This window comes from Orbicella faveolata, unplaced genomic scaffold (assembly GCF_042242905.1).
Source record: "Orbicella faveolata isolate gen_17 unplaced genomic scaffold, um_ofav_v1 contig_4, whole genome shotgun sequence".
Classification (NCBI taxonomy): Eukaryota; Metazoa; Cnidaria; class Anthozoa; order Scleractinia; family Merulinidae; genus Orbicella; species Orbicella faveolata.
The window spans coordinates 6309451-6325000 of NW_028301569.1; the positions used below are offsets into that span (position 1 = coordinate 6309451).

A 15550-nucleotide genomic window follows, 5' to 3' on the forward strand; every position below is an offset into this window, starting at 1 on the left:
TATACAAGTTTCAGCAAAAAGTTTTAGGTGTCAATGAGTATATACTTGGATAGGCAGAAATTACACATAGCGAGCTTTTGTTTCGACAAATCACTGATATGAAAATTTTAAATCTTCGACAGAAACCGAAACTCTGCTTTAAAACTCCTCGTAGTCATACCATTTTGTGGGATTATGCAATATATTGCATAATCCTATATAGCCGGCGATTATCTTGATGGGGTTTGAGTAATTATACTTTTCGTTGATCTCCGTTTAAGATATGGCTGTCGCGACGTCGCTTCGATCGTTACTACAATATGTCTGCCTTTATGTGACCATTGTCTGGGTGCTGTCACGCGATTCCCGCGTTTCGCGTCTCGCACTTCACCGTTGGTTATTAATTCGTGTTTCGCGTCTCGCATTTCACCATTGTTTACTAAGTTATTAACTTTTTGAATGTAACAGAACCGCGTGATAATAAACTAGAAACAGTTTTGTACTCCACGCCCTCTATACGCACTCTTCGTTGGCCTATGAATATCTAGCAGTTTTCCAAACTAAATGATAAATTTGGAAATGAATGGATATGTAATCGGATTTTTGGCGAAATGTAAGCCCTGGAAAATCAGCGACCGGTGGGTTGTTTACAAATATCTAATAATTATTAGTTTTAAATCACCTCTCGTTAGTGTTATATTCATCAGTTGGGCTTGAGTTGTATTTTAAGTGAAGAAAAGAATGAAAAATGATGGGAGCTCACATTTTCTACATTTTCTTTGCTATTTTGAACACTTTTTGAGCATAGATTAACTCTGAGACCTACAAGGATGGGGGGGGGGGGGGGGGGGAGGAGGGGAGGGTGATGACTGCCAGCTCTCCATAAAAGGGCGATTTACTCTAAGACACCGTAAATCCTCGAATTAGCGCCCGGGGCGCTTATTTCAAATTTAGGAGAAGACGGGGAACGGTTATTCGAGGGAGGCGCTTATTCGAGGCGAGGGGCGCTTATTTAATTTTTCCAAATCGTGGCCTGACATGATCATTTTTTTTACTACATCATCTGCGCGTAAACACCAGCATAAGCTGTTCATTGACATAAAAAGCTGATTCTTAAATTTAAATTGCGGCACCGTTAGTGCTTAACGTGTTCAACGGGTTCACTACTAGGAAACGTGTTCACAAACTGAAACAATGTACAAATCTAATACTAAATGACGAAAACTATAATCCTTTGTTGTCTCATTACTCGTCCACAAAACCGGGGGGAGCGGAGGGGCGTTTATTCGAGGAGGGGGAGGCTAATTCGAGGATTTACGGTACCGAAACTTGCAGTCCAATCCAAGATGGCGGATCAAATAACGTCATTTGACGTAATATGAAGCCATATCCAACAGCCGTGCTTTAAGAGAACGTGTGTGCTTTAACAGCTGTGCCTTAACAGAACGAAAACGCAAGGAAAGGGTGCCACCACCCCTCTAGCCCCCCCCCCCCCCCCCCCCTTTTGCCCCTGTACCACTGTGAACGTTTGGCCTTACCGGTACGTAAGAGAGCTAAGTTGAAAGCACGTCCATAAATTTCAGTTGGTAACAAGTGTCAAGAATAACTCCATCCTCACCAGAAACACACCAAATTATTTCAAAAAATAAGCCCTTTGGAAAGCAATCAAAACCACGCAGGAACTTGATTGCTTTAAATTTACAATTGATGGCATCCTAGGCGACAAAATTAACAACAGGTTAGTTGGAGAAGCAATGTTAAAGCAAAGCTTCCAATCGAACAGCAGCGAGTAAACGATGTTATTGTAAGAGAAAGGGACCCGATAACTAATGAAACAATTGACCACGATCGTCCAAAACACCTGATAGATCAATAGCTTAATGTTACCCCCGTCAGTCAGTCAGCTCTGTCCTTGGCTTTCCCAGGAGGGAGTAAAAATACTCCTAGTCGCGTCATGTTACTGAAACCGGGATATGCTCCGGCCTGATGGGCCACTTGGCTCGTATGCAGACTTTACTTTTTTGAACGGCAAATTGCACTCGCATTCATACGATTACCTATACTAACTGAATATACGTGAAGTGAGATTGGGTCAATTTACAAAATGCGGGCTATTGAGGAGTTCATTTTACAGTGACTTCCCATATTTTGGTATAGAGATCACTAAAAAGCTATAATATTAACTAAGATTTAACATTTGGTGATATTTACTCAGAAAGGCATGCGAAACCTTTCGCCTCCCCCAAGTCACTTTCCAACCACAAAAACGCGAGAATTGATTCTGATATTTTCTATTTCATTATTGGTTGGACCGTAAGATTTGAATCCGACTTGCGTTAACTTCTTCTTCTTAACTTACACTGAAAATTAATTGATAACGTTTTGTCTACTCCTATGAATTTTTAATATAGTTACACTTTGGCTTAAAGCTGTTCAGTTATTCAAGATGACTTCGAAGTGTTTGTGTTTCTCATTCCATTTTTGCGGTTTCATGATCTGCGAAGCACTGGTTAAGCAGTCCCAACAGTTTGATCTAAAATCACTGAAAAAACCGTATAGTAGGAAACGTTCACTTATTTCAGTGTGCTTCAAAACGTTTGAACACTGCGTTAATTAGATCAGAAATGCTGCATCCGTTTGGCCTTTCGTTTCCATGTAATGATTTAATTTTCTCCGCTTTAAGACCTCTTCAGTGCCAAACATATTAATTGTGCTTCCTGTTATTTACCATAGCAAGGAAAGCTTTTAACCGAAAAAAATCTGGGGATTCTTTGATAATGATCCGATGTTAACGCGGTCGTACAATGGGCTGTAATTCTTGGGCTTGGTTTTCCCTCAGATACTGTTTGCTGGATTTTTGTCTACTGTGAAGTGAGATACTATGAAAATTTATATTTACAGAAATGATACTATACGCAAAACAAAACAATTTATTTGGTAGAGACTTAAGCAGACATCTTCTTGCCTTCTTCTGTTTTACTGTTGTTTTATCAGCTTGTGACATTTCAATTTTTCGATAAAAGGCGAAAAGAAACTACCTAAAATTTCCTTGATTTTGATAAAAATTTCATTAAAAGTTGAACAGGATTTAGAAATGGTCGATTTCTTTCCCAGAGTGTCACAGCGCAGAATCTGTGATCACTAAGTTTTACTAAATTTCTCCTTAAATTCTGGTTCTTGTGTGAAAATGAGGTAAAAGATTGCTCATATGTTATTGTGAAAAAACAGCTAGTAATGGAAAAAATTTACCAGCTAGATTCAAGCCAAAAATACGCATTTTCCAGCTAGGATAAGCTTCCGAGTTTAAACCAGTAAGCAAGCAATTGTTTTGAAGCGGACTTCCCAGCAAGCTCCATGCCAGTGCATAAGAATCCCAGCCAGCGCACTAAGCCCTGCGGAGCGGATATTTTGTATATCGGCTCCGGTGAGCACTCCTGGTGTACGAACAGTTCACAGTTAAGATTTCTACAATGGCGGGTATTCTGTCCTCTCTAAAGAGAAAAATCAAGTCTATACGATTAGTTTTCGTGGGACGCTTTGCAGTACTCGCTCTGTTTTTGACTCAGTGTGGGTTTTTAGCCGCTTATCCAACATGGTATACAGATGATTTGCGTTGCATTGCTGTCATAATTTTGTATGTACCAGCAATATTGTACTGGGGTTATTGCCTGAAAACCGATGCAGGACTTATCAGAATGTTTTTCACTTGGGGATTGTACGTTGTGGTTGCTTTAGTACCCAACATAGCCATCACTTTTGGAGTATGCATGCGGAGACGATCTCAACCCGAAAAACTTCCTTGGTCCTGACTGCTTGAAAGTGATTTTGTGCCTCACTCCAGTCCTGTTCCTCTTGTTACTAAACACGGCAGACGATTTGAGCGAGAACGAAGAATACAGACAGCTTGCTAAAGAATTATCTGTTCGCATATCCATTGATCTTTTCGATGGAGTCGAGATGTTGGACGTCGTTCTTGACGAGAGAGAAAACAACTATGGAATCAAGAAAGGATTTGGAATTGTTATGATCACCGTGGCATGTTTAAGCTTTGTATTGTCTTTGTTACAAATGGCGGAAAATAAACTCGAGAACGGAAGCTGCCAACTTCGCAAGAAGCTCGCCATTATCGGCAATGTTATCCAAATGGTTTTGGTGAATTTCGTCTTCTTGATAATTCGCCTGGTGGTCTTCATAAAGTACGGAAAAGATGAGTCTATCTTTATAGCAAAAAATGGCATCGCAATATTTTTATCCTCGTTGGAGATCTATTATTATCGGCAATACAGAATCCGGCTAGCATTAACTTCTTGAGTCTTACCTTCAACTGACTTTCACATCATGCTCTCTTTACTCCTTGGACTTTTAGATAATGGTAAAACTTTGGCTTAAGCACGCTGTTCAGTCTCGATCAGTCATTCACAACTGACTTTCAAGTGTCCGCGTGCATTTTACCAGTCTAATTTGAGGTTTGAAGCTTTTAATCTGCAAAGCCCTAATTAAGCAATCCCAGGAGTTTGATCTAATATAAAAAAAAAAAAAAAAAATATCATCCAACACAGTGCTCGGTGAAACTGCCGGAACATCAAAGTTAATTCTCCAGCTGAGACATTTGAAAACCGTAAGAAACGAGTTCGATTTTGATTACGGCCTGTTCCAATTTGCTTCAAGATGTTGGACCATCTGAAATGCTGAGTTCAGTTTACCTTTTCAGTTTAAGTAATAACAAAGTTTTCTCTGCTTAGGGACCTCTTCATTTTTGAATTGTGTTTCTTGAATATCGACAGAGATATTTAAATTATTGTTAAACATCAAAAAGGCAAACTTTCTGTGGATTTTGATGAAAGCTAGTGCTCTGTTGTTCTCGTGCAGTGAGGTATAATTCTCAAAGTTGGCTGATTTTCCTTTAGATTCCGTGTGTTGGATGCTTTGTTTAACGTGATGTGAGATCCTATGAAAGTTTTTTACATACAGAAGTAATGCTATGTAAACTTTACACTGTTATTTGAATGTTAGATTTAGTGTAAGATCGTGTAATAGTGCAGATTTATTTCTTCTTATTTTCTTATGTTGTGGTATTTTTACACCGATGTAATTAATCAGCTTTTTTGAATTTAAAATTCACACTTAATTGTACAAGGCGAAAAGAAACGACACAAGTGACCTCTTCGGTGTTGAACTGTGCTGCTTTCATCGAAAAGTATAGTTTAATTGTGTAGTTAGTGAATACCGATCGAATGGAATGCTAACAAGAAGCTATTTCTCAGAAAGAAATAGTGTTTCGTTTCCGGAAAGATATTCAAAGTCTGAGAAAGGCTGGGGTTTTGATATCTTGTGCACGAGAAGTCCTGGGGTGAGGGGGATATTAGCTAATGCGCCGCTTTGCATCGCACTGATCTGCTCAGTTGCCAGAGCCTGGGGTTTTTCGTCCAGGTGAGGTTTAGTACTTAACCTATTGTAAAAGAGCAAGGGCTAATTAATTTAAGTTGTCTACACATGTATCAGTTATTACAGTCAACGCGCTTCGAAATGTATTTACTTGTGGTACTTCACTTTGACTCTGCCCTAGGGGAGGGGGGCGGGGTGTTCCTTTATATCGGCTATATAGGTATGTCTAGCGTCAGAGGGACATGTTTTTTTAAGACATTTTAGTCAGAAGTAGAGTATCGATTTTGGTCATTTTGGTCTCAAACTGGGTATGGTTTTTGCACTCTAGTCTTGAATTAGGTATGTTTTTTAGAAGAAGCTACTTTTTTCATCATTATCGATAAGACCAGCAACTAAAGCCATTCACAATACCTTTAACATCATTCTGAGCTAGAGAACTACAGCAGGTCTGAAACAGGGTATTAATTTAAGGGTCAGGCCATAATTAGGTTAGAAAAATCGCAGACTTTGGTCTTAAATAGGGTAAGTGCTTTGGGAAGCGAGCCGCACAGCCCCGCCAAATTTTTCAGAAATTCAAAGTATTATTTGTGAGGCTAAATAAAGCTAAGAGGCAAAAGAATCTGACGCATAATTTTTCCATTTCTGTGCCGGGCAGTCCTTGATTCGAATGGATGCGACACTCTACGTTTCGTTGTCAGTGACGCAGTATATTTTTCTTTTCAAAAAGGACGCCTCATGTGTGACGACAGTTGTGCAATTATCCCTCCACTTTCGCTTGAATATTATGAAGCTAAAATACAAATGCTATCGGTGTTTTGATGGAAACTATCTCTTGAAATGCGCTCTGAGAAGTAAAGCTACTGGAACTGTGGCGCAAAATTCGAGAAATTCAACTAAATCTGGAAAATGTCGACACCTACGATATGAAGAAAACCTCATAAAAAAGTCATATTGTGCCTATTTTGCAATATACCAACGTTAATTAAATTAAAAGTTTAAGCATTTAAACTGTGGTTAATGAGCTCTGTAGTCTACATCATAGCTATCATCTAAGGTTGTCACCAGTTCTGTTATCTTCCTCCTCTTAGCCATTGTGCAATAACCTTAGGTCAATGTCCAATGCAGCCCAATAGTTTTATCATATGGGAAATCATACGACAAAGCTCCCAGTGTTTTCCACCATGCTCTCATGTGATTTCAGCGTGCTATACCCCTCCCAACTCCTTCAATCCCCAGTTAGTAAAATCCCATTGTTTTCTGACCCTGTCCCAGTTGTGAGCTAGTATTCAAGCTAGGCCGTTCTCTCCCTAACACTGAGTCACCCAACCACATGCTTGTTTCCATTAAGCAATCCAAAACTGACCCCTTTCGCAAAGGCTGTACCTTAACCATAGCAAGGTCCACCACCTCTATCTGTTCTGTGATGGCTATGAGAAACTACCTGCTACAATGTAAACCAGCTGCTACAGGCCCTTTGTTTACCTTCACCAATGGCAAGTGGCTCTCCCGTACCTCCCTGACTAAGGAGCTCCGTTCTGTACTGCAAGGTTGCGGTCTACCTGCTGATCATTATTTCACACACAGATTCCGTATTGGTGCAGCTACCACTACAGCTGCAGCAGGGGTCCCTTCGTGGCTTATCAAGGTACTGGGCCGCTGGAGCTCAGACTGTTATGAACGCTACATCAGAACTCCCCAAGAAACACTATTAGCTATTCCTAAGAAATTAGTCATGGATAATTCTAATGTTGTAATTTAGGTCTACTATAAGATCTGCTTGGACTCTTTCAGCCCTATTATCAACATGCAAATTCTCCCCACTGGCTTACCTTATTTACTAACACTAGTCGGTCGAAAGAGATTGATTCCCAACAGGCCTTATTTTTTATTTAGCACAATTTCTTGTCCTTTACTGCCCACCAAGCAGCAATAATCACATTCATTTCAATGCTGCTTGCACCATTGGGCTGAAAAGATCAGTCATTTCAGTTAATTCCATTATCTATTGATTTATAACTTTGTGAATCTAGTTAGTATTCACTGAGAACCATGCTTCCTGTATATCACTGTGGGTGGCAGACCTCCTACTGGTATGGAGGTCTACTTTGCTTTTCTTTCCTGTGGGGTGAGTGTGTTCACCCCCTCCCCCTCTCGGGCTAGCAGTGGGCTCACACAATCGTGGCAGGGAAGTGCAACCTAGACTGCACTTTGCCCCACAGTAAGTGCTATGGCTACCCTTGGAAATAGGTCTGGATCTCTCCAGGATGGTGTCATGGTACCATCTGACCTATTGTCCTCCCAGAGGGGCACCCCTCTTCTGGTCCCCTTAGTAACATAGGTTGCCCTAGGGACGCCGCTACTCTAGGGGAGATAGGCTCTGTCTTCCCTGCCACCCATGTTTTGCCACCATAATCAGTGTTTTGTTTATGTTTCTTGTATCTACCCAGCAAAAGGGGAGGGTGGGTTGCAATGTTGTTACCCATATAAATATCCTCGCTGGTACTGTTAGATCTGCCCCTCCCCCTGTGGGTGTGGCTTTAATAATTTATACTAAATTGCACACCAGCAGGGTCTCATTAATTATAATATGATGAATTGTTACCTTCCACAATATATCGTATCTGCAGTATCTGCGTCCAAACGCTCCAAGTGCGTGTTCTTTTCCCGTGAACACCCACAGAAAAGGGGCGGGATTGTTATTCCTGACAAGTGTTCTGATTGACCAAAATTATGTCGCTGTAGTTGTGATCTTAATCACATGTAAATCAAGCACGGACACAGATATCTTCGTTTCTCTAGAATACATCGTTTCAGTAAAACTTAAGAACATTTAAGTCGCCAATTACTTCTACCTGCATGACATTTTAATTTCCTTTTCTTTCCGTGTCACGAAATAAAATTTAGTTTCGAGAAGTTATTTTTGCTGAACATGTTCACCTTGTGAATTACAAGCGTTTACCCTGGTAACATTCATACTCACTATGTCAATAAATCACTCTGAAACGGAAAACAGTACCATTTCTTTGTTGAACTAAACAAAACTAACTACTTCCAATTGAAATGTTCGGAACGCCACATTTTGTTGCGATGACCGAATTTCCACCGTATTGACATTAACAATTACGAACTTTACTCTGATTGGATATTACAAATCACTATATAAATAGTTCACCCCTGAACTGGAAAGAACACCGTTTCGTTTCTGAGGCAACGAAACAAAACAAATTCATTGTGGAGTAAATGGGAGTGGTCCAATGTACCGTGTAAGCTGTAATTCTCAAAGTTGGATTTCCTTTAGATTCCGTTCGCTGGATGTTTTGTCTAAAGTGATGAAAAAGTAGTATATCAAAGGGCCGAGTTACTCGAAAATCGATTAACGCTAACCCAGGATTAAATTTTAACCGAAGAATTAATTTTTCTTGCCTAAAAATATCTTCCACTGCTTATAATTATGATTTGTGTAGTTTGAAGTTATTCAAACTCTAAACTGAAGGACAAACAGTTTAAACAGAAAACCTCACCGGAAGGTTGCAAAACTGAAATCAAAATTCTCGCTTATCCTGTTTTAGCTTAATTGGCTTTCAACAACCCGAACCAGACATATAACCATTTTAAATTTAATTTAAATGTTATAGACTTAAACAAAGTTCTATTGCCGGGATAAACTTCTGGTTTGTCAATTTTTCTCGATTTCAGTGCCTTCTGAATCTTGTTGTATTTAATACCGTTATGACATTTGTACACAAATAGCGTTCCACTTAGCCTGAATATCACACAGGTCAACCTGTATAGCACTCAGGTTACCCTGTTTACAGGTAACTCTATCTCTGCTCGGAAATGGAAAATGGAATACGATATCAGTTAATATTAAAGTCTCCATTCTGCTGTGTGCAGTCTACAACTGTCATACACTCGGTAAACTTAGTCGATAAAATGCGAAAAGAAACTACCCAAAACCTCCCTGATTTTGATAAAATGTCATTTAAAGTTGAACGGGCTTCTGTAGAAATGGTCGTTTTCTTTCCCAGCTCCGTGTCACACTGCGCAGAGTTCAGGATCACAAGTTTAACTGAATTTATTCTAAATATTTGGTTCTTGGGCAAAAAATGAGGTATGCAAATTCTCCTTACGTCCGATCCGCTTAAAATAAGTCAGTAATACTCAGGGAATGGTCGTTGAAACTTCTACTTTTTTGCCTTTCGTTTGAATTTATCCTCAAGCATTTATCATACATTTCAATTGATGTAGAACAACAGTCACTTCCAAAGCACGAGTCAAGGAAAGTGTGAACTTCTCTGTTCGCTTGGTTATCAGGTTCGTCTTGACTCATGCTGAGCTGATTTCTTAGAAAGATTGAGAAAGGTATGATGTCATATGCAAAGAATTACGCAGTGCAAGTCTTTTGGAGAGTGTTTCTCGGAAAATAGCTTTATGACCTTCATTCGCACTTTTGTTTGCTTTCTGAGAAAGATCGTGCTTTGAGCTTCGCATAGAAGGGTTATTCAAAACATCGCTGGAAACCTCAGTGCCTGGCATTCTGAACAGTCACACGTTTTTTGTTAACTCATGGCTTTACGTCTCGTTTGATTTGGACGGCTCGTATTTTTTGGCCTGGTTGGCCTTCAGTCGTATTCACTGGCTTCATATCCTGCAGAATATAAACATGATGATGGATTTTACGCATTGTGTCTCTTATTTGTCCCTGCTCTCGTACTCCGGTTTTATATCATGTGCGAGGAAAAAAAGCTGCAGTGGTTATTTGCTGTCTGGTTACTGTACGTCGTTGCCTTCGTGATCCTCATCGGTGTAATCTTTGGTGGATCTGAGCCGATCGAGGAGAAACTCGACAAAGAAAAGTTCTTCGGTCCAAACATTTTAAAGATGACACTTTGTCTGTCTCCTTTCATTCTGCTGCTGTTATTGAGCACGGGAACAGATTCGATTGCTTATAGAGAGCTGATTTGGATGTTGTCGTTACGAATAGAGCTGGATCTCTTCGACGGAGTGGAAATGTTGGACGTTATCATTGAAGAAAGTGAAGACAACAATGCAATTTCTGACAGCTTTGAAAAAGCCATGCTCGCTTTTGTTTGTATCAGTTTCCTGCTGTCCCCGTTGCAACTGATAGAGGTCAAGCTGGATGGATCTGACGATTGGAAATACCGCAAATGTACGATGATCTCCCGAACCACTCTTCAGATCCTTGGTGTCAATTGTGTATTTCTGGGTCTTCGCTTGGCTCTGCTTTCGAAATATGGTAAAGATGCGTCCATATTCATCGCAAAAAATGTTATTATAATTTTCCTTGGCCTTTTCGAGATATGCTCAGCGTGTAAATGTTGTGGCTGTGAACGTGACTCTGATTTTTGATGCTTTTTTTTTTTTCGGTTTTTGATCTAGATGATTGAAATAGACAGTAGGACTGATAATGATGATGAGCCAAGATAGTTACCAACGTTGCTGAAGTACTGACAAGATCTGCTAAGTCTAAGAAGTAATATATCAAACACAGGAGACAGTGTTTCTTTGGGATTTCTTAACACCGAGATGAGAGTTGAAAATACGACGCACAGCGGAGTATTTTTGATGAACTTCGAGGTGTTTGGATAGCCGATAGTCGATACCTCAAATTTCGTCAAAAATACCCCGCTGCGCGTCATATTTTCAACTCTCTTCTTGGTGTTTGGATATCCCGATGAAACACTGTCTGTCGTGTTTGATATATTACGTCAAGCTAGTATCAGCTGAGAAAACTGAATACGCATGCTTGGATGGTCTTAATGTAATAAATTTGTCGAATAGTCTAGTAATTCATTAATGTGGTTTTAGTGTTATAGAGTGACTGGTTTTCATTTGAGGACTGAGTTACATGTCAGTAACAGTTTAAAGCTAAAATTCGTTCCATTTTGATTGTTATTCCTAACTGCATGGTGATACTACATTAATGAGACATAGTTGATATCTTTATTCAACTTGATGCAAATGATTGATGACAATAAATATTATTCTTTTCACGTCGTGTATTCTTTAAGTTATCAAGCGTAGTACTAATTTTAAAAAAGCAGTGCAAACATTTCCTTCGTCTCTCTTCTGGCTGTTTTTATTTCTTATTAAGTAATTCCCCTGATAATAACTGATCCGTTGCCACAATTGTATTAATTTTCTGCTGAAATTAAGGCCCCGTCCCGACTACGCCGTAGAAATTTGAAAACGGCGTTTTTACTCTTAAAACGCATCAAATGTTTCCGTCCACACTACGCCGGAGAAATTTTTAAAACGCAACAATCACCGGTCATTTTCGATTTGTGTATGAGGAAAAACTCGAGCAGGAAAATCACGTGATTATTGTGAAATCATCGTTTTCGAAAAGCTCCGTTTAAAAACGTTTTCCGTCCCGAACTAAAATGCAAAGCAGGCGGTTTCAAATTCCTCCGGTTTGCAGAGCGTTTTCGAAAAGCTCCGCTTTCGTGACGGATTAGTGTGGACGGTAGGCCTAACAATAGAAATAAAGCTGTGTTTTAAAATTTTTCCGGCGTAATGTGGACATAAATACGGGGTTATAGAAAGCCGCTGTGCGAGGTGAACGCAGGTGCCAAGTAACCCTGCGCCTGCACTCAAATCGTTCAGCTGATTCTCCCCACCTGGAAAACCCTTTGAGTCTCTGCGGAGGAGAGAGCACCTTGCGAGTAGAGCCTCTTTTATCTCTTTTTTGAGCGGATATGTGCCGTAAGAAAGGGCTCTGCCTACAGGGTGAGGAGAGAGCTTTTTTTGTGATCTGTGGTGGACTTTGCCCCCAGGTCGCACGGAACTGTCGTTAACGTTTTTTTTAGCTTCTCCTTAAATTCATTCAAATACAACATTTCTCTTCGGTCGATTCGGGTGGGTGCACTGACATTTTTGGCCGACTGACGTTAACTTCCTTCAACAACATTTCGACAAAGCAATGTCAATGGCTGAAAATAAAACACGTTAAAAAATATTAAGCTTATTAATAAAGAAAAATAGTGAAGAAAAAACTCTGAACTCTGTTGAATTCGGATGAGTAACTGTTTGCTTTATGCATTCACACACACACGCACAAGCTTTATACCCACTATATATCAGGCGGTTTCGTTTAATTTATTCCGAATTAATGAAACAAGAAGTATAAGTGATAGAAACCGACGTTTCGGTGCATCCTGCGCCATTATCAAGGTTACGTAATGAATTATAAAAAGTGGTTTGTGAAGAAGCTAAGTTGAAGCGAATTTGCATAAAAGAGTGCCAAGCTAATTACATGAATACTTTAGCACGCAGAGAATCGGACTGTACATTCAGTGCTGGTTTAAGATCTTGAATACACAGCATTTCATTAACAAGGCAGTCAAATTTGTTCGTGCATTTCTTGATTACATTGACGCGTGCTAAGAAATTGTTCGGAACAGCAGTGTTATGTTCTTTGGAATAATGCTTGTAAATAGATGATGCCTTTTGACGGTGTCCCTCAACGCGCATGTGAAGGTGGCCCTTTGTGTACTCGACATAACCTGCATCACAGAGGTCAAAATTGAATAAATAAACAACGCATTGCTGGGTTACGATGTTAGGCTTGGGCTCACGCAAGCTTAGATCTTGTTTAAGCTTACGCCTAGTAAACACGGGTTAGATGGTCTTTTGCTCCTTGCTGCTAAGATCTCTAAGTTGTCGGGAGAAATCTTGGTCTCTTATGACGTCACGTCGCTTTTCACAAATGTACCCTTAGACGAAACAATTGACCTCCTGGCACGCAAAGCTTTCGAGAACAACTGGTTCAATGAAACCTATGATCATTCGTTTTCTCAACGTTACGAATGATGTTTTGCATCGCGCGCGTGCGCATTTAAAAGTTCCGGGTTGATCACTTGTTTGGAATGCACTTCTGACTAAAACGTTACCTATTTTTTTTGTCGCGTTTGAATGAAATTAATGGAGGTTACGAAAAGATCTTACCAGTCGGGATCATTTTTAAGTAATTTAAAGTATTTTAGACTGATGGATTTTACTGCCTGGTTGTGAGGGTGAAATGTGAGGGTGAACGGAATTCTGTCTTTATTTTCCTTCTGTAACGTTTGTAGTGCTGACTGTCGATCAATTTGTTGGGCGCAATGACGGCCCGCTTGAACAACAGAAGCAGGATAGTCACGTTTGTCGAAGAAATCGCACAATTCCTCTGATTTTAAGGAAAAATCAGAGTCATCACTACAAAGACGACGAAGTCTAAGAAACTGAGAATAAGGAATTGAATTCTTGACATGTGATGGGAGTGAAGATGAATACAACAAATAACTATGAGAATCTGTGGGTTTGTAGTGCACACTGGTGCATAAATCGTTGCTTCCGATAGAAACTTTGATATACAGAAATGCTAAAGAAGTATCGGAAATTTCCCAGGCGTATTTAAGAGCAGGATGAAACGAATTGACAGCAGTCAGAAATTGATTGAGGTCCTTTCTGGTAGAGGAGGTAGCGCCGATACAGTCGTCAATGTAGCGACGGTAGAGTTCAGGCTTGGGGCCGTTTTATTGATTGAAAAATTGGTGTTCAATGTAGCCTACGAAAAGATTTGCGTAGCTGGGTCCCACTTTGGTACCCATGGCGACGCCCTTGATTTGTTTAAAATAATTGTCCGCGGATGAAAAACAGTTGAGTGTTAACACTAGTTCAGCCAGGCGGAGCAGTTTTTCCGGGCTTGGTTCCTTAACAGTGCGTAAATCAAAAAAATGTTTGAGGGCTAGAAGACCTTCGCCATTTGGAATGACAGTGTAAAGAGATGCAATATCCATAGTGAAAATGAGTTTGTCTTCGCCCAGGAAATCTAAATCGCGAAAAATGTGAAGTGCCTGTTGACTGTCTTTAACGTATGACGGTAAAGATCTGACGATAGGTGCCATAATTTTGTCTAAATAGCTGGAAATGAGTTCCATGGGGCAACTACAGGCAGAGACGATAGGTCAAACTGGGTTGTTAGGTTTGTGAATTTTAGGTAAAGAGAAAATACACGAAGTTCTAGGAGTGGTAATGATGAGATTGGTAGCAGTAGCCGGCAATTCTTGTTTGACTATAACGTCGTTAATAGTGTTCTTGACAATTTGTTGGTTAGTGGAAGTCAGATCTTTATCGACTTTACAGTAGCGGATCAGGGGGAAGGTGCCCGGAGGGCCCGGCCCCTCCCCCCCCCCCTTATTTTGGGTAGGAAAAGAAGAAAACGACAGAAGGAAGAAAAGTCGGCAGTAAAGTCGGCAGTCCACAGGCCCCCCCCCCCCCCCCCCCCCTAGCTCAAGGCTCAAGGTCTGGATCCGCCACTGTTTTAGCATAAAAAGGGGTGTCAGAAAGTTGCCGCAAAGCTTCTTTTTGGTAGAGGTCGGCCCGCCAAACAACCAAAGCGCCGCCTTTGTCGGCCGCTTTGACAATTTTGTCTTTGCGCTTACTAAGATTTTCTAGCGTCGCCCTCTCTTCGGAGGCGAACTGGCCCTCTGGGGGAGCCTACTTCGATTTTCGAGTCTGAAGCGTCTCGAAATTATCTATGTCCGAGGTGTTAGAATCATCCTCTTTATTACGGAAAAACGCTTTCAGTTGAACGCGGCGAAGGAATTTGTCAACATCTTGCTTAACTCAGAATTCGTCCAGTTTTTTGGATATAGGAACAAAATTCAAGCCCTTACTGAGGACGGATTTCTCTGAGTTGGAAAGCAGAAGATTTTCAGGAATAGTAACCACCGTGTTAAGGCTTTCAAGTGATTAGTCACAAGTAATTTGAGGACATATTAATTGTTGAAGTTTTTGGGCCTTAATTTGATGTAAATGATTAAAAGTTTAGAATTGACCTCCTGAATTCTGGCGCGAATAGATTGCACTAAAATAGCTGGACTGGTTTTAGACAGTTCAGAGCGATAATGTAGAATTTGTTTGTCGAGGTCGTCATGTTTTTGGCACATAGCCCTGATAGTAATCCTCATAATGTTACGTGAAAGAGAATTTTTGAGCATACTGAATTTGGCGAAGATATTGATTAGAATGAGAGAGAGAAGATGCATGAAAATTAGAGCGAAAACCCATAGGAATAACTTTAGAATGAAGGCAACGGCCGATGAAGTTGATGTGACTACAAAACCTAGTTTTAGCGAAGCCGAGAATGGCCAAACGGAAAGCTAGATTTTTGCTAATAGGA

The 15550-nt window shown here is 40.3% G+C and overlaps 3 pseudogenes; 2 read left to right on the plus strand and 1 right to left on the minus strand.

The window, feature by feature from the left end:
• Positions 1 to 3394: 3394 nt before the first annotated feature.
• Positions 3395 to 5510, plus strand: LOC149101258 (uncharacterized; annotated as a pseudogene).
• A 4380-nt stretch (positions 5511 to 9890) lies between these two features.
• Positions 9891 to 11378, plus strand: LOC149101259 (uncharacterized; annotated as a pseudogene).
• A 1723-nt stretch (positions 11379 to 13101) lies between these two features.
• LOC149101260 (uncharacterized) lies at positions 13102 to 14280 on the minus strand (annotated as a pseudogene).
• Between the last annotated feature and the right edge of the window lie 1270 nt (positions 14281 to 15550).